We start from the raw sequence: 20,480 nt of genomic DNA on the forward strand, positions 1-20,480 counted from the left end.
AAGGGCCAAATGGCAGGTACCTTTTGATGATTGATGTTCTGGATCATTCTTTCGATTATTCAATATTTGTCTTTCGGAGTCTCTAAATTCTTCTATATACAGATGTACCGAGGCTCATATGAAGAGGAAAGAAAAATAACAAAAAATGTGTAGTCATGTTTTTTACTTCACAAAATCCATTCATAAAGTGAACCCCAAAAAAGGGAGCGTACCCCACTCACAATAGGAACTGGTTAGTGTAAACTCATCAAGGTATCTTTTACAGGGTAGATGGAATCTACTGTATCCTTATAAACATCAAAATCAATAGGGGTTCAAATTTGCGTACCCCAACTCACACAATGATGTAGGAAGCAATTCACATCAAGGTATCTTTACAGTATTCAAAAAAATAGTTGTATATTCCAATGGGGAATAAATTAACGTACTCAAACTCACACAGAGATGGAGGAAAAAACTCTTATCAAGGTATCTTTGTAAATACTCAATGACCCAGATGCGTACCCCAACTCACACGGAATGGAATATGTTGACTCCTATCACGGTATCTTTATGCAATCCCCAGTGTCACTGGAGGTTTAATGTCCAATTAAAGTAATGGATCCAATAATGAGAAATCACTATTTTATATATCCCAAAAAAATACTCCTTTCTTTAATACAATCAAAAAATAGCAGCAAACATGACAAATTCACCAGAAGGGAAAGAAGTCATATAAAAATACATCAAATATTAAAAATTGAAAACAATAAAAAGTCTGTAGATATTTGTTCAAAAATTCCTACCGTGAATAGCCGCAAAAGGATTTTCCCCCCATCTATATATAGAAGAATTTAGAGACTCTCAAAGACGAATATTGAATCATCGAAAGAATGACCCAGAACATCAATCATCAAAAGGAACCTGCCATTTGGCCCTTATTAAAGGGATGTATTGTTTTATTTACACTGAAGTGTTTAATAGTTTTTTAGCGCCCTGGACATGGATGAGTGCCTTTTTCTAACTTTGGTATCTAATTATATAAATGTGGTGACATTTATTTTGGCACCCATAGTGTACGGGCAACTTTGCGCCAAGAAGATAGCCCTCCAAACTTTTGTTTTTAATTTCTACCCCTGCTATAGTGCATGAGTTACCCACCATAACCCTGTATATCCTTATCCATTAGGAATTTATCTAGCCCATTCTTAAAAGTAGTGATGGAGTCCGCCATTACTACTCTGTCAGGCGGGGAATTCCAAATACGTATTGTCCTAACTTTGAAGAAACCTTTCCGTCTCAGTGTGTGAAAACGCCTCTCCTCTAACCTAAGTGGGTGTCCACGTGTCCTTTATCATGATCTTACCAAAAACAAATCCCCCGCTAGCTCTGTGTATTGACCCCTTTTATATTTGTGAATGTTAATCATGTCCCTTCTTAATCTCCTTTTTTCCAGTATAAATATGCCTAGCCTAGCAAGCCTTTCCTCGTATTTTAGCGTCTTCATCTCCTTAATCAATGTGATCGCCCATCTCTGAACCTTTTCTAGTTCCAGGATATCTTTTTTGTAGTATGGTGCCCATAGTTGTGCACACTGCACAGATGTGGCCTCACTAGTGATTTATATAATGGGAGTATAACATGCTAATCCCTTGCATCAATTCCCCTCCTTATGCATGCTAATACTTTGTTTACCTTTTTTGCTGCATACCTACTTTGGGTAATTCTGCTAAGTTTGTTATCTATGTGAACACCTAAATCTTTTTCCAGTACAGGATGTCCTAGTTGTTCCTTATTTTGTATATAGGTAGTGTTTGTGTTCTTGCTACCAACGTGCATTACCTAACATTTGTCTATATTGAACCTCATTCTCCATTTTGCTGCCCATGTTTCCAGTTTAAATAAGTCATTTTGAAGTGACTCAGCATTCCCCTCCGAAGTTATAACCTGACACAGTTTGGTGTCGTCTGCAAAAATTTACACTGTACTTTCTAGTCCTACTGCTAGATAATTTATGAAGATGTTGAACAATAGTGGCTCAAGTACAGACCCTTGTGGCACACCGCTTAGTACTTCAGTCCAATTATAAAACGTTCCATTTACCACCACACGCTGCTTCCTTTTGTCCAACCAATTGCTAACCCAAGTGCATATTTTGTTCCCTAGTCAAAGTTCTCTTAATTTGTAGATAAGTTTCATGTGAGGCACTATCGAAAGCTTCAGCAAAATCTAAAAAGATTTCATCCACCTTTTTTACCCCTGATCTAGGTTCGCACTAACTGTTTCATAGTAGCCTATTAAGTTAGTTTGACATGATAGATCCTTCACAAATCCGTGTTGGTTCCTATTAATAACCATATTGGTTTCAATGAACTCCTGTATTCTATCCCTTAAAATACCTTCCTGTACATTCCCCACTATAAATGTAAGACTTACTGGTCTATAATTACCTGGTTCAGATTGACTTCTATTTTTAAATATCGGCACTACTTCCGCTATACGCCAGTGTTTGGGAACCATGCCTGATGTAAGTAAGTCATTGAAAATCAAATATTGGGTCTTGCTAATTCAGAGTATAGCTCCATAAGAACCCTTGGGTGAATACCGTTGGGACCAGGTGATTTATTAAACTTAATTTTTTTTCAATCGGTCACAGACTATTTCCTCACTTCAATAAGCATTAAGCAGTGGGACATTATCGTTGCTGAGGTTATGCGTCAATCCCGCCATCTGGTCCTCTCTTGTGAATACAGATGAGAAAAACCCGAAAAATCCTTATTTTCATAAGTACTGTGACACTGCCGGTCAGACCGCAGTATATTATTTCCTACTCAAACACGTATTGTGCAACGCTGTCGTGAAGGTCAACCACAGTGTGTAATTATATATATTTCGGACTCATTTGTGTGACACTGTAACCGCCGGTGTGTGTGATATAAAAAATACTTCTACATATTTCTGACTCATTTCTGTGATGCTGTTGGTGAAGGTGAACCTCAGTGTGTAATTATATATATTTCTGACTCATTTGTGTGACATTGTAACCACCGGTGTGTGATATTAAAAACAATACATATTTTTGACTCATTTGTGCAACACTGTAACCGCAATGTGTGATATAAACAAAAAAAAATTATCTATCTATCTATCTATCTATCTATCTATCTATCTATCTATCTATCTATCTATCTACCTATCTATCTATCTATCTATCTATCTATCTATCTATCTATCTATCTATCTATCTATCTATCCAAACAACAGCAATACAGGTGCGCTGGTTGCAAATAATCAGTCCACAGGCATCTAACTCCGGGCTGAAGCACAGGCACTGGTAGGTACCGCAGCAAACTCCAACAAGGGACTCCGGACTCCTGGAGCCAAAAAAAATTCTAAAAACAAAAGAAGAATGCGCTCATAGTGCAGATAAGTTTGATTTTATTTACACACAGGTAGGTCTTTGCAGCTCACAATGATTAAAGAGACTCGTACCCTGTTTTCCCACTCTGTCGGCTGATTACCACATGGTGTAATAAAGTGCAATCCAGGCAAAACCTGCACACCACCGTCAAAGGACCAGGACCTGAAACCCGCGCCGCCGGCTGAGGATATCAGCCGTGACTCGTCCGGACACCACGTCAAGGAAGCACTTGTCCTCGACGTGGTGTCCAGATGAGTCACGGCTGATATCCTCAGCCGGCGGCGCGGGTTTCAGGTCCTGGTCCTTGGACGGTGGTGTGCAGGTTTTGCCTGGGTTGCACTTTATTACACCATGTGGTAATCAGCCCACAGAGTGGGAAAACAGGGTACGAGTCTCTTTAATCATTGTGAGCTGCATAGACCTACCTGTGTGTAAATAAAATCAAACTTATCTGCACTATGAGCGCATTCTTCTTTTGTTTTTAGAAAAAAAATATATATATATATATTTAAATTAATATGTTGTGCTGTTTCATCCTAGGACTGCAGCTACTCCATCCATCTAAGGGTGTTCTATAAGTCCACCCAAAATAAAAGACATCTTTTTAAAAAAAAAATTGTGCTGTATCTTCCCAGTATGCATCCAGGTGTGCTCTGTCCATTTCAGGGTGTTGTGTATGTAGCTCATGTTCTTATGTTATAACTTATTGTCCTATTTTAATAATTCTTCTTATCACCACATTGTGATTAATTCAAATGAATATTATTAATAATTATTATAAATTAACAAAATTTTAATTAAATTAATATATCTAAACTTTCCACACTTGTATAGCGGACCTTCTGCATATTAAATATATCTTTGAGGAACAGAAGAACTTGATCCAAAATAAAGTAAAATCATGATAACAGCATCTAAAATATTGTCTTTTTTTATTCTTTGCCTTAATTATCCTTTTGTGAACTGAATCTTGAGCCTTACCTAATGCATTGTTTTTTAAAATATTTTGTGCTGTATCCTCCCAGTATACATTCTGCCGTGCTCCGTCTATTTCAGGGTGCTGTGTCCATAGCTCACATTCTTATGTTATAACTTATTGTCCTGTTTTCATAATTCTTCTTATCACTGCATTGTGATTAATTTAAATTAATATTATTAATAATATTTATAAATTAACTAAATTTAAATAAAAATAACTAATCTCTCCACACTTATATAGTGAACCTTCTGCATATCAAAGATATATTTGAAGAACAGAAGATCTTGATCCTAATTTTAAAATAATTTTAACAGATGATTACAGCATTTAAAAATATATTGTTAATGGCTACGTGTTTCCTGCCCACTTCTGTCACATAGCTTAGTCATACAGCTTCCTCTGTGCAACTTTTTGGCCTAAACTGGATAAAAACAATATTGTGAGCTGTGAGGTGCTCAGAATAGACTGGAAATGAGTGACAATAAATGTTATTAATTTTATTGAGGTTAATAATACTGTAGGAACAAAAACACCCCCAAATTGTGTTATTTTAGCTGTTTTTATGATTTATTCAAAAAAATCCAGAGCCAAAACCAAAACCTGCAAGGGAAGTTTTGGCAAAACCAATACAGATCCAAAACCCGAAGGCGATCCAGATCCAAAATCAAAACACAAAACCCAAAAAATTGCCAGGCACACATCTGTATTTGGAACTAAGCCCTGCATTGCTCATATTTACATAGTTACATAGCCGTGCTCTGTCTTATCTCCACCGCAAGCCCTGGTGTGCTCCATCTTCTGTGCGGTTACCTGGCATCCTGCATGGTCAGCCACTACGCTGCGGCTCCCCAGTCAGCGCCGATGGATCCGGTGGCCTTAGCAAACTCCCTAGACCTCACCACGCCGGAGTTCCCTCCAAAACCAGCTATGGATGTCACCATGACAGTTCCTGGTCAGCTGACCTTCCTGGGCCCAATCCAGAATCACTTTCTCATCAAGTGAATCCATCAGCCAGCCAGCAGAGAGCAGGAGGTATAAATTCCAAGTCCCAGCACTGGTAAGCTGTCAGTGCTTTGTTGTCTCCCAGTTTGTGTAGAGCTCCTAAATCTCCAGCTGTAATTGACTAATGGCCTTATTCAGATCTCTTCGCAGCAGCAAATTTGTTAGCAAATGGGCAAAACCATGTGCACTGCAGGGGTGGGGCAGATATAACATGTGCAGAGAGAGTTAGATTTGGGTGGGGTGTGTTCAAATTGAAATCTAAATTGTAGTGTAAAAATAAAGCAGTCAGTCTTTACCCTGCACAGAAGTAAAATAACCCACCCAAATATAACTCTCTCTGTAAATGTTATATCTGCCACACCTGCAGTGCCCATTAGCTAACAAATTTGCTGCTGCAATCAGATCTGAATTAGGCACTAAGTACTAATCCAATCTCAGTACTAGTGGACTCCCTGGCTGATCTTAAAGGGCCATACTGCTATTACATCTCAGCGTGTGCAGGTGCATAGGTGTGCCATCCCAGTGCATTTAAAGACTGTTCTGAATACCACTACGGAATCTGTGCCTTGCTGGCTCCAACCAGCATCCGGAAAACCCGCATTGCTGATATCTCGCAGCATTCTCAGAAAACCTGTGCTGCTGGTTCCGTCCAGCACTTCGGAAAACCTGCACCACTGATATCTCACAGCAGTCTCAGAAAACCTGTGCTGCTGGATCCATCCAGCACTTCGAAAAACCTGCCTTTCTGAGTCCACACAACATTCTTAGCAAAATCTACTTTGCTGGTTCTGTCCAGCATCTGGAAAACCTGTCTTTCTGACTCCACACAGCATTCTTAGGAAAATCTACTCTGCTGGTTACATCCAGCATCTGGAAAACCTGCTGTGCTGGTTCCATCCAGCCTTCTGCCAATCTGTCTGCTGGTAACTCCCAGCATTCCTACTGCTAGTCTTCATAGACATTCCGTTAGCTGTGACCATCCAACTATCCATTGCACTGGTGGTTCACCCCACCAGTGTTCCAGTACCCAAATAGACCAGGTTCACAAATAACCTCAACCGTGACAAATGCTCTATTCTAAATACTGTTGTGATATTGCACTTGATAAACTTTAACTACTTTGGGCCTGATGCGCAGTTGTACATTATATAATTGCAATTCTGGATGCCTCTAGTGACTGGTAGTCCTCAAGTATGCACTTTCCCCAGCCATCCAGCCATGAGAGCAACTATTATCACTTGTAACAGCACTTACACCTACCCCATGATTGGTGCAGGACATGTGGCTGAAAATTGTATACATTGCATGACTACTGGGGGGGGGGGGGGGTAAGGGGGGGCATGTTGCAGTGTGAATATGGGCACAGAGAAGTGACATTTCAGTGGGTGTTTTTGGGTGATAATATGGAGTTGGCATGGGCATGTTGTGGTCAGCGACTTGTACCAGGATGTCCTAAGAAAGACTATAGGGAATTAGGCCAGAATCTTAAGGCAAGGACATCTAAGGTAATAAAGGTAATGTTCTCCGAAATATTACCAGTGCCATGTGCTAGCCCAGGGAGACAGAAGGAGATTAGGGAGGTAAATGTGTGGCTTAGAGATTGGCGTAGGAAGGAGGGGTTTGTGTTCTTGGAACACTGGGCGGACTTCTTAGTCAGGCGCCATCTCTTTTGCCGCGATGGAGTGCACCTTAATGAGGAGGGGGCTGCAGTGCTGGGGAGCAGGATGGTTAGAAGGTTGGAGGAGCTTTTAAACTAGGAGCCTGGGGGGAGGGTTTAGCTAGAAACTATGAGGTGGAGAAGGGGGAGGGAAAGATCAGCTGTAAGGGCATTTACATGGGTATTGACACAGGTATTACTGACACAGGTATTGCCTAAGGTATTCCCAAATTACTACCTAATGACGATTATGGTTCAACAGGACATATAGAAAATGATGTCCATAGCACAGGGGAAAATACTTACATGGGGGGGGGGGGGGGGGGTTAGAAAGACTTAATAAGTCAAAAAGGGATAGTAGTAAGGATGGCTGTATTAAGTATGATGGGGATGGAAAGGAGGGAGGAGAACAACAGTCGGTAAGGGTAATTCTAGAGAGGCACTTGCAAATAACGATAAGATAGCATTTAAAACAAATGGGCAAGGGACGTAATAAGCTAAAATGTATGCTGGCGAACGCAAGAAGTCTATCAGGTAAAATGGGGGTATTGGAATAGCTTTTATCAAAGACTCAGTATGATATTATAGGTATTATGGAAACATGGTGGGATAACTCTCATGACTGGGTTGCAAATTTGGAGGTATATTCTCTTTTCAGGAGGGATAGGGCTACCAAAAGGGGAGGAGGGGTATGTTTCTATGTTAAACCATCTCTAAAACCATACTTAAAAGATGTTATTTACGAGGGGACTTGAGATATGGTGGAGCCGCTATGGGTTGAGATCACAAGTGGGAGCATTGAAGCAAAAAAAAATAGTCATAGGCACGTGCTACAAGCAACCGGATATTAGCATACATGATGAGGAACAACTCTTGCAGCAAACTGAAAAAGCTGCAGGAATGGGGAACATCCTTGTGATAGGGGATTTGAACTATCCTGATATAAAATGGAGTAACGATTCATGTGTAAAAGCTAGGGGCAACAGGTTCTTAAATACGTTAAAGGATCACTACTTGGCTCAATTAGTTGAGGACCCAACTAGGGGTAAAACTATTCTGGACCTAATTATTACCAATAATGTGGACATGATATCAAACACTAAAGTTGGGGAGACCTTGGGAAACAGTGATCACTATATGATCACATTCGACATTAGTTTCAAGAAGCATAGCTATAAGGGATCAACCAAAACATTAAACTTTAGAAAAGCTAACTTCAATATACAGAGACGGGCACTAAAAGACATTGACTGGGAACTCTTGTTTTGGTAAAGACACAGCTGAAATGTGGGATGCTTTAAAAGGGCTGCTCGATAATAATATTCACAAATTCTTTCCCATGGGCAGTAATCGCAGGAGTACTAAACTCAAACCAATGTGGCTTAATAAGGAGGTCAAAGACTAAATGGCTAAAAATAGGAGTGCTTTCAAAGCATTTAACTCTAATGGAGGGTAGGAGTCATCCCGGTACTACAAGGAATGCAACAAAAGTTGCAAAAAAGTAATAAGAGCTGCTAAAATTATAAACGAAAAGCAAATCCTAAAAAGTTTTATAAATACATTAACAGTAAAAGGTTAAAAAAGGGAGAATGTAGGCCCATTAAAAGATGAACTGGGAGCCCTGATAAATGATGACAAAATAAAAGCGGAAATATTGAACAATTTTTTTTCATCAGTATTCACCAGGGAGGATCAGACGGTGATAGTAGAGCATAATGACAGTAAAGGTAATGACTCTTGACTATATGCTTGTTTAAGTGAGGAAGTAGGCCTGGAGAGATTAAGCAACATAAAGATGAATAAATCACCTGGCCCAGTTGGTTTTCACTCAAGGGTTATTATGGAGCTCAGGTCTCAGCTAGCAAAACCCCTATACTTTTATTTATTTTTTATAGCTCAATTAGATAAGGCATGGTACCGAAGGATTGGCGTATAGCTGAGGAAGCACCAATATTTAAAAAGGGAACTAAAAATCATACTGGTAACTAGTTAGTTTAACCTCTATAGCGGTTAAAATATTTGAAGGAATTTTGAGGGATGGCACAGAGGAGCATCTGCAGACTACTAAGATTATTATCAAGTGTCAGCATGGGTTTGGGAGGGACAGATCATGCCAAACTAACTTAATTAGCTTCTACAAGGAAGTGAGCGATAATCTTAACCAGGGAAAAGCAGTGGATGTGGTCTATTTAGATTTTGTAAAAGCTTTCGATACAGTTCCTCACACGAGACTGATCATCAAATTAAGGGAGCTTGGCCTAGGAAATACTATTTGTACATGGATAAGTAATTGGCTGGATAACAGGGTACAACTAGTAGTGGTCAATGGGATGTTCTCCAGCTGGGCACCAGTAGTCAGCGGAATACCACAAGGGTCTGTACTCAGCCCGCTACTGTTCAATATATTTATTAATGATCTAGGTATAGGCCTGGAAAGCACAGTGTCAATTTTTGCAGATGATACTAAACTGTGTAAGGTAATTAATTTGGAAATCGATGTGGAGTCTCTACATAATGACTTATTTAAACTTGAAACCTGGGTGTCTAAATGGAGAATGAGTTTCAATATATAAAAATGCAAAGTTATGCATTTTGGGATAAAAAACAAACTTGCATCCTACACATTAAATTGGGAAAAGATAGGGGTAACAGTAGTGGAAAAAGATTTGGGGGTGCTCATACATAATAGGCTTAGTAACCATACACAATGTAAAAATGCAGCAAAGAAGGCAAGTAAAGTGCTTGCGTGCATAAAACGGGGTCTTGAGACAAGGGACGATGATGTAATCCTCCCACTGTACAAATCATTGGTACGTCCGCACCTGGAATATTGTGTTCAATTTTGGACACCACATTATAAAAAAGATATCGGGGGAACTCGAAAGAGTTCAAAAGCTAGCTACTAAATTGATTAAAGGGTTAGAGACACTGGAGCACGAGGAAAGGCTTACCAGGTTAAATATGTATACACTAGAAAAGAGGTGTCTGAGAAGAGACATTATTAATATCTTCAAATATGTGAAGGGTCATTACAAGGAGTTAGCAGGGGATTTGATTATTAAAAGAACGCTGTATAGGACACGTGGGCACTCGCTGAGGGTAGAGGAGAGAAAATTCCGTACACAACATAGGAAAGGGTTCTTCACGGCAAGGGCAATAAAGATTTGGAACTCTCTGCCGAAGAAGGTAATAATGGCGGACTCTGTAAATGCATTTAAAAGCGGATTGGACAGATTTCTAACTGAAAAAGTTATCCAAGGCTATAGCATTTAATATATTGATATTAAATATCTGGAAGTGATACGAATTATAGTTGTCAATTGGTACTAAAACCATTACTTCAGCAGGTACATTATAATGTACACAGCTTAGTATAAAATATAGGTTGAACCTGATGGGCATTTTGCCTCTTTTCAACCTCATTAACTATGTTACTATGTTACTATGTTGCCGCAGCTACACTGACACCAGCAGTCATATTATGCACTGTGACAGGTTAATAGTTGTTTTGCCAGCAGTATCATCATCATCATCCTTCATCATCATCATCATCATCCTTCATCATCCACCTCATTCTGACAGCACAGTAGTGTTAGCACACAATGCAACTTATAGGCAAGCTTCTTTATATATTGCTAGCTTCACAAAGACACATACCACTGTAAACTTGTTGCCTAAACTTTGTAATGTTATACAGGTATTCAAATGGCTTTCGGTTAATTTTTGACATTCATCAATCCTCTGTAGAAAATTGTACCATCTGCTATCATTAACTAATGCAAGAAGTATTAGTGAGGAGGGATTCCACACTTTGGACAAAATGTAGTGGAGCAGGGTTGGTGCCTCTCCAGCTCAGTGCTGGTCTACTCTGCATACCACGGTTACCAACGCCCTGGCCCAGCATTTGGGACCTGGCAGCAGGGAGCCCCTTATGGCTGAGAGGAGGGATTGGAAGCAGAGGAAGGGGGTTTTAGGGGTGACCATTTTGTCACCTCCAAAATCCAGCTCCCAGGGGAACGCACACATAGTTATGGCCATGGTTGGGGAACATATTAACTTACTGCAGCACACTGTAGAATCCTTTCAGTTGTACAGTAAGCTAGTAAAGCCATTTAAAAGTGTAAGAAACAAAGTAAATTCTAGCCTGAGTCACGTCATACCTGTGATTAAAGTTTTTGAAAGGAATTTAGAGAAACTGAATGAGTATATGATCAAAGTAGCAATTCTGCCAAGTAGTTTAGCCTAGTAGATCAATATCTTTATACGCTGCGCAATGACCCTAGATCTTGAAAAATGATGACATTTTGTCAGCCATACTTGATCCTAGGTTTAAGTCCTATCATGCCAAGCAGGTCCCTCTTGGCATGCCAGATCCCATGAGACTCTGACAATCCTAGCATAGGGTGTCTTTTTTTTTTTTGCTGGAAATGCATCTTAGATACAATGCGATGTGGCTAGGGCGCACCATGAGACTGTGCGGATTAATTTGATACAGTATTTGTGTGACTGAGTCTCTGAATCTGAAAACGAACTGCTACGATGCAGTTGTCATGGCTTTTTTCCATACCAAGGTCTGTTGAGCTACATATACAGACTTAGTTGCACACAGATATACAAGTGTTGCATATGAAATTAATTAGAAGAGTCTCCTTGAACATCCTAGCCACGTTGCATCTGCACACAAATTAGTATTAGAGAACTTTGGTAGGGAAGGAAATTTGGAGCAGCTTGTACACACTAACTATGGAGAACATAAGCTACCCAACCTCCAGTGTGAATTCTGAGTGTTTAGCACAGCAGTGAACATGTGACTGATCCAATATAACATAAAGAGGCGATCTCCCAGCGCTGCTATACACAATTTCCGGTCCGTATAGTTTCTTTTTCCTCAAAGAGAAAACAAATTAGTGAGTCCCCTTATTTTCAATCGATCCTTTCAGTCCCAATTTTTAGGAGACTGACCTTTATGATGGGCCCTATGTGCGTTGAAAGGTATCTTTGGGTCCTTGCTTCTATTCTGGACCTCCCCCAATGCTTGTTATATGGATAACTTCTCAATACACCATATCACATCAACTTTATAATAGGTCGCCCATCTGCACCAGGCTTACCTTTATATCAAGCCCTATGTGCGTTGAAAGGTATCTTTTTGGTCCCGACTTCTGTCCTCGACCTCCGATACCCCCACACTATTGGCTCCCGGGCGATCAATAAAATGGAAAATCCCGCCAGAAAAATGATGATTTTTTTATTACTAAAAAACTTTTTAGAACAATAAAATAGATAAAAATGGAAATAGTCCACAAGACAAAAATCAAAACAACACAGGAGATTCCCTATATGAGAAAGTGAGGCCACTTCCACTGGTACCCTTCAGATGGAACAAGGAAAAATAATTTTTAGGTTGCAACAATCCTTGCCAAAAAAATATTAGTACCAACATACGTGGTGTGGTTCAGCCTAGGGTCCTCCTGTGTAATTCACCAACGCGTTTCGGATAACAAATCCTTCCTCAGGGTGCATGGTGGAAGTGACCCCCCTGGTCTCTTTATACCCCTCTGGCTATGTTTCATATCCTCCTCCGCCAATCAGGTTCCACCATCAAAATTAATACATATACAATCCAAATACAACCTAAAAACCTATATTTATATATAGTACACATACACATCAGTTAAATGCAATGTCCATATATTACGTTATTCTAAAATGTATCCATAAAATTACATTCTGTATCTAAATTGGTTACATGCAAAAAAAGGAATGGATCCATAAGGTCAACATTATACATGAGGTTTGCCTCCCATCCTGGGTATTAGCGTCCATGATTTACACTTGATCTGACTACTGAAATCACCGGTTTTGGCTGGTTTCCGCTGACGTCTTTCCTGTTTGCATGTGTTGCCATGGAGACGTCACGTCTCCGATCCCTGCCGTCAGCGAGTCTCTCAAAGACGGAGGTTCCCGTCATGTGGTGCGGCCGACTTCCGGTTGTTGGAACGCAACCCCGGAAGTTCATTCCGTTCACTGTGTATCGCACCATCATATCTCGCCCATCCATACCCAGGTATATGTAAAGAGATATGGACAAGCATCAATAAATTGACAGTTAGCAATCAGCTTATCACTTTATAACTACTGATTCTATTAATCTCGATATGTGCATCTATTCATCACAATATACCCTCATTAAATCGAACAATAAAATTCCATATAGAGGATATGCAATAAAGGTCTCAATCTACAACATGTTATATATGGGTTTATAGAAACCACTTGGTTTCAAAATCCATATTATGACCATTCGGATATAGTGTCTTCAATTCATAGATCTTTCTCATTTCCGCCTTAGCCAATCTTATATCGTCATCCTTTTTGCGCCAATTAGGTTGAATACCCATAATCGCGCAAAAATCCACTAAATGATTAATATTGCAATTGTGTACATTCTTAAAGTGTAATGAGACACTATGTGTGTCCAATCCTTTTTTAATATTGCGGACATGCTCCGCCATGCGTACTTTGAGTGCTCTTGTGGTGCGTCCCACATATTGGTGAGCCACAAGATATCACTCCAATTATATATACACAATTTTTTGTGGGGGAGGGGGGGGACAGGGTCAGAGAATTCCGGAGGATGGGATACGGAGCCTTAGGGTAGTTTGGGGCGTTGAGGTCGGGGAGGGGAGGGGGTAGGGGGTCAGTGAGTTTTATTTCCTTTTCCTTTGCAGTTATTTTTTCTATTTATTCCATATATAAATTCCTTTAGATTTAACCCTGGTTTTCATTCTTGGGGCAACTAAAACGCTACTGACAATATTGTCTTTTAAATTTCTAGCCTTTCTATATGTAAAGCTGGGTCGATCCGATATATGATCTTTTAACATCGGATCTCTAGTAAGAATATCCCAATGTTGTTTAAGGATTTTTTCAACTTGTTTGTATTGGCTGTTGAAATCCGTGATAAACGCTATTCCTCTATTCCTAGGGCTTGATCTACGTTTACCACTGCTATTACCATCCAGATATGCCTCTCTATTTATGCTAGCACCTATATCTCTTGCTTTTTTTATTGTTTCTGAATCATGACCCTTTTCTTGGAACTGTTCCTGTAAAATATTGGCATGCTGTTCATATTCCTGTATGTCTGTACAATTCCGTCGAATACGATGGAATTGACTAACAGGAATACTCCGCAGCCAATTATGATGATGATTGCTGGTATAGTCTATGAAAGAGTTGCAATCAGTACTTTTCATGTGGTTACTGGTTTTAATAATACCATCCTCAATGTATACCTTCAAATCTAAAAAATTTACTTCAACTTCACTTATTTCAAATGTAAATTTTATGTTATATTGATTGTCATTAAGGTGTGTGCAAAAGGTGTCCAAAGAACTCCGGCCACCACCCCATACAAATATGACATCGTCAATATACCGATGCCAGGACACCAGACCGGCACCCAGCTGATGGCCCCCCCATACTGCTTGTTCTTCCCAGTGGGCCATAAAAAGATTGGCATAGCTGGGTGCCAGCCTGGTGCCCATGGCTGTTCCTGTAAGCTGTAAATAAAAAGCATCATGGAACCAAAAAAAATTATTTTTCAAAATAAGAGAAATGCCATCCAGAATGAATTCTTTTTTATTTATGTCTACCATATCTCTGTTGAGAAAAAACTCTGTGGCTTCAAGACCGTGTTTATGTTCTATAATGGTGTACAGCGACTGTACGTCCGCTGTAACCATTAAGAATCCAGGTTCCCACTTAACGTTCATTAATTTGTTTATAATATTAATAGTATCTTTGAGGTAAGAACGAGTGGATTGCACCATAGGCTGTAATATCCTATCTAAAACCAGTGATAAATTGGAGAGGCATGAATCTGTCCGTACTTTAGGGAGTATATATAACACTGGTATAGAAGGATTGTCTATGGTTATATATTTCATATCATCCTCCTCTATAATCCCTTTGGATAGGTATAGTGCCAAGAAGGTTTTAAGTTTATCCATAATACCTTCACCTGGATTTGTTCTAAGTTTTTTATATGTTTCTCCATCTTGCAGTTGTCTGAATACCTCCATATTATAATCTTCTACGTTCATATTCTCTGTTTTTTCCTTTTGTGCAATGGGCCACTAATTGCAAGCATAATAGGGAACCAATACTAAACAGAACAACCGTTCCACCTGTGCAGCAATTTACAAACGCAGGACACGCCTCCCTTTTGATTGGACAACGACCAGCTCCCTTGCAAGATAAAGCCTGCACTATCCCCTCTGGGAACAGGAAGTGATCAAGCCCGGTGAACGGGTGAAACTAGTTTTCCGTTCCCTACCCCCACTGCCTGGGTGTGACAGCTGATTCCGGACATCCTGAACCACGAGCCGCTCTTTCCCCAGCAGCCGCTGCATCAACCCGCAGCCGCTAGATACTACCGCGATGGGACCAGGAACATTGTGTCTCTCTTCTCCTCAGCCAACCTGACCACGTCTCCACAATACATCAGGTACTTTGATCGGCAGTGCGGCTATAAACGAACTGCTCAGCTCCTGAGAACCAGTGTATCCTGCATCTTCAATTTGCCTGGACTTTGACACGGACATTCCGTACTCAGAAAGTATCCTGCTCATATTAGTGACTGATCGTTCCATACAATTCCGGGTAATATCTGCTCAATCTCAGCATCTTTTTGCATATTTATATTTGATAATAGCATTCATCAAGCTGTTTTTTGCAAGTACCCGTTTTACAGATAGTCGGCATTTAGCGGCTTAATACCACATAGGATACTGTTTAAACCTTTATTTTCAGTCATCAATATTGATCTAATCATTTGGCTGAGCAATTTATCACTATCCTCTATACTGCGTATTATATAGCACTGCTGCAGCTCTGTACAATCAACTGTTGTTTATTATCTCTTTCTCTTTTCACCTGATACCATTTTGGTACAATGTGCAATAATCTGTCAGCATCAAATTGATGGTGATGCATGGTTCCAATCAACTTAATTATCTGCTAATTGTGTACAAATTGCTCCTTATCACACCAAGTACCTTTATCATAGGTACTATCAGCATCTTGCAATCATATTATATAGTATTTCTGCAGCTCTGCATACAGCGGAACACAAATAAGAAATTGTTGTTCATTTTCTCCTTCTTTTTCCACCTGATACCATTTTGGTATAATTGTAATAATCTGATAATTGATGGTGATGTATGGGTCTAATCAATTTATTTGACTGCTAATTGTGTACAAATTGCTCTTTATCACACCTAATACCTTTATCATAGGTACTATCAGCATCCTGCAATCAAGCAGCCCATTGTCTATCAACCAATCTCAAAAATTTTTACCTATCAGTATCGTTTCCTTTTCCTCACTTTATACTATCTTCAGGACTCTCACCACTGATTCAGGGGTAATTATCCCGGTCTAACGGTGGCAGCAGATCCCCTATTTTCCTCCTCCACCCATTCTCTTGTCTTTTCTCTTATTTCTCCATTTTCGTGAACTCTCATCAGTGATTCTCGAGCCCTCGATATCAAATATTTTTTCTACTATCATACCACACTGGTAACGCCCGAATCCTTCCGATCTTGGAAGCTAAGCAGTGTAGGGCTGGGTCAGTACTCGAGTGGGAGACTCTCGAGGAATACTCAGTTTAGTAGAAATTCCTGGACGGTTTTGCTCAGCGTCTAACACTGACAGCAGATTCATCTTGCTCATTCCATCTTTAATCATCCCATCTGTCTCCTCATCATCGCTCATGAGAGAATAAAAGCGCTTCAATTTTCAGGGTCTCCATCAATTGGCTGAGATATATTGATGATATCTTTGTGATCTGGGAAGGAGATGAGAAACTCCTGTTGGACTTCATTAACATCCTCAATGTAAACGATTTGAACATTTTTCTCACTCACTCAATCAGTAGAGACAAGATATCTTTTTTGGACTTGAATATCTACAAGACAACAAGTGGGACTTTGGCTACAGAACTCTTTCGTAAGGATACAGCCACAAACAGTATATTGCACCAAACAAGCTCACATTTCCCACCTACTATTGAAAACATCCCAAAAGGGGAATTTCTTCGTCTTAGACGCAACTGCACAGAGGAGAAGGTGTTCAAACAGAAAAGCAGAGAACTTATGACCAGGTTACAAGCTCGGGGATACAGTAAACGCTCTCTGAAGAGAGCCCAACAATCTATTTCAAAAACCAACAGGGAATCCCTGATCTTCCAGGACAAACCCCAAGAACAAAAGGCTGACACCAAGATTCGATTTGTAGGGACCTTCTGTCCCGAATGGCGTCTACTAAAAAAGGCCATTCAGAAACATCTACCTGTCCTACATCTGGATCCAGAGTTATCACCTTTATTGGATCCCACTTTACAAATCAGTTGGAGGAGATCTAAGAACATCAAAGATACGTTGGTTCAGAGCCATTTTTCACGTGAAATGACCAAATCCAAACTCCCTAAGGGATCCTTTCCATGTGGGCAATGTAAGGCTTGCCCACAGATACAGATAACTGACTGTGTCAAGGACAGACATGGCAAGGATATTTCCATACAACACTTCTTCAACTGCGACACACAAGGAGTAGTCTATTGTCTAACCTGTCCTTGCAATCAACGATATGTAGGCATGACGACTAGAAAATTCAAAACTAGGATTTTAGAACATATGGGCTCCATTCGCAACTCATCGTCAGATCTTCAAAAAGGCAAAAAACTAACATCAGTAGCCAGACACTACCATGCTGCACATCATGACTCACCAAGTGATATGCGCGCCTTTGGCCTAGATAGGGTCCATCTAGGCATACGCGGTGGTGACTTAAGCAAAGAACTTATTAAGAAGGAAAGTGAATGGACTTTCAGGTTAGGTTGTCTCAAACCATTGGGTCTGAATGAATACATCAATTACAGTGCATTTCTGTAACCTACTTTCTATATAGCACCCATTAAGTGTCCTCGCTTCCTTCCCTTACACCCCCCAGTACACTCACATCCAGTACACCCCCATGCATAACACATCACATTCACCCTTCTTTCATCAGCACTTTCACGCCCACCTCCACCACATACTCAGCACCATCACATCCGCAGTCCATTCACATGCACCTCACATCCATCCCATTACAGAGACCCAGCAAATTCCGACATATTTCACAACCTACTAACACGTTTCCACACAGCACTCCCAGTGTCAACCCACTCCTATCCCTTACATCTCTACCCCCCTTCCTCATCTCACCATATCATTATACTTCTCGCCCACACAGGATCATCACCTTCGACACCACACACACATTCCCACCACACTGCAAACCACAACACCCCAACACCCCACAATCTCAAACCCCCCCCCTTCCCCCTCTCTCCCCCCCTTTCCCCCCCCCCCCCCCCCACTCCATCCCCCCATTCCTTTCCACCTCACTCCCCATCCTTTTCCATACCATCCTTTCTCACAATCATTCCCACCACTTCCATCGACGTCACTTGCATTATTAATCCAAAATAACATAAATAATATTTATGAATATCCTCATGCAATGTTTACAACGTGTTTGTTTATAACTCCAGACAAGATATGCTGTCCTAACATATTTTTCCAGTAATTATCATTTATTATACTTAAATTTAATCTATTCTTATCATCTAAATATTTCATAAACAATTTGTGAAAGCTTCAATTTTATTATTATTTTCATTCATTTTTATTCTTTTTTGCTAATTTTCCCCATTTTATTTTTATTTTTATTTCCATTTTTTCACTATGTCCACCTATATAATAAGCAAGATGCTCATTTTTCATCTAATAACCTTGTATATTTCTCACACATATTCTCTGTTTTTTCCTTTTGTGCAATGGGCCACTAATTGCAAGCATAATAGGGAACCAATACTAAACAGAACAACCGTTCCACCTGTGCAGCAATTTACAAACGCAGGACACGCCTCCCTTTTGATTGGACAACGACCAGCTCCCTTGCAAGATAAAGCCTGCACTATCCCCTCTGGGAACAGGAAGTGATCAAGCCCGGTGAACGGGTGAAACTAGTTTTCCGTTCCCTACCCCCACTGCCTGGGTGTGACAGCTGATTCCGGACATCCTGAACCACGAGCCGCTCTTTCCCCAGCAGCCGCTGCATCAACCCGCAGCCGCTAGATACTACCGCGATGGGACCAGGAACATTGTGTCTCTCTTCTCCTCAGCCAACCTGACCACGTCTCCACAATACATCAGGTACTTTGATCGGCAGTGCGGCTATAAACGAACTGCTCAGCTCCTGAGAACCAGTGTATCCTGCATCTTCAATTTGCCTGGACTTTGACACGGACATTCCGTACTCAGAAAGTATCCTGCTCATATTAGTGACTGATCGTTCCATACAATTCCGGGTAATATCTGCTCAATCTCAGCATCTTTTTGCATATTTATATTTGATAATAGCATTCATCAAGCTGTTTTTTGCAAGTACCCGTTTTACAGATAGTCGGCATTTAGCGGCTTAATACCACATAGGATACTGTTTAAACCTTTATTTTCAGTCATCAATATTGATCTAATCATTTGGCTGAGCAATTTATCACTATCCTCTATACTGCGTATTATATAGCACTGCTGCAGCTCTGTACAATCAACTGTTGTTTATTATCTCTTTCTCTTTTCACCTGATATCATTTTGGTACAATGTGCAATAATCTGTCAGCATCAAATTGATGGTGATGCATGGTTCCAATCAACTTAATTATCTGCTAATTGTGTACAAATTGCTCCTTATCACACCAAGTACCTTTATCATAGGTACTATCAGCATCTTGCAATCATATTATATAGTATTTCTGCAGCTCTGCATACAGCGGAACACAAATAAGAAATTGTTGTTCATTTTCTCCTTCTTTTTCCACCTGATACCATTTTGGTATAATTGTAATAATCTGATAATTGATGGTGATGTATGGGTCTAATCAATTTATTTGACTGCTAATTGTGTACAAATTGCTCTTTATCACACCTAATACCTTTATCATAGGTACTATCAGCATCCTGCAATCAAGCAGCCCATTGTCTATCAACCAATCTCAAAAATTTTTACCTATCAGTATCGTTTCCTTTTCCTCACTTTATACTATCTTCAGGACTCTCACCACTGATTCAGGGGTAATTATCCCGGTCTAACGGTGGCAGCAGATCCCCTATTTTCCTCCTCCACCCATTCTCTTGTCTTTTCTTTTCTCTTATTTCTCCATTTTCGTGAACTCTCATCAGTGATTCTCGAGCCCTCGATATCAAATATTTTTTCTACTATCATACCACACTGGTAACGCCCGAATCCTTCCGATCTTGGAAGCTAAGCAGTGTAGGGCTGGGTCAGTACTCGAGTGGGAGACTCTCGAGGAATACTCAGTTTAGTAGAAA

General features: G+C 40.1%; 2 pseudogenes; both read left to right on the forward strand.

The window, feature by feature from the left end:
• Positions 1–16,602: 16,602 nt before the first annotated feature.
• LOC134912294 (5S ribosomal RNA) lies at positions 16,603–16,721 on the forward strand (annotated as a pseudogene).
• Positions 16,722–20,361: 3,640 nt separating this feature from the next.
• LOC134912295 (5S ribosomal RNA) lies at positions 20,362–20,480 on the forward strand (annotated as a pseudogene).

Source organism: Pseudophryne corroboree, chromosome 4, assembly GCF_028390025.1.
Source record: "Pseudophryne corroboree isolate aPseCor3 chromosome 4, aPseCor3.hap2, whole genome shotgun sequence".
NCBI lineage: Eukaryota > Metazoa > Chordata > Amphibia > Anura > Myobatrachidae > Pseudophryne > Pseudophryne corroboree.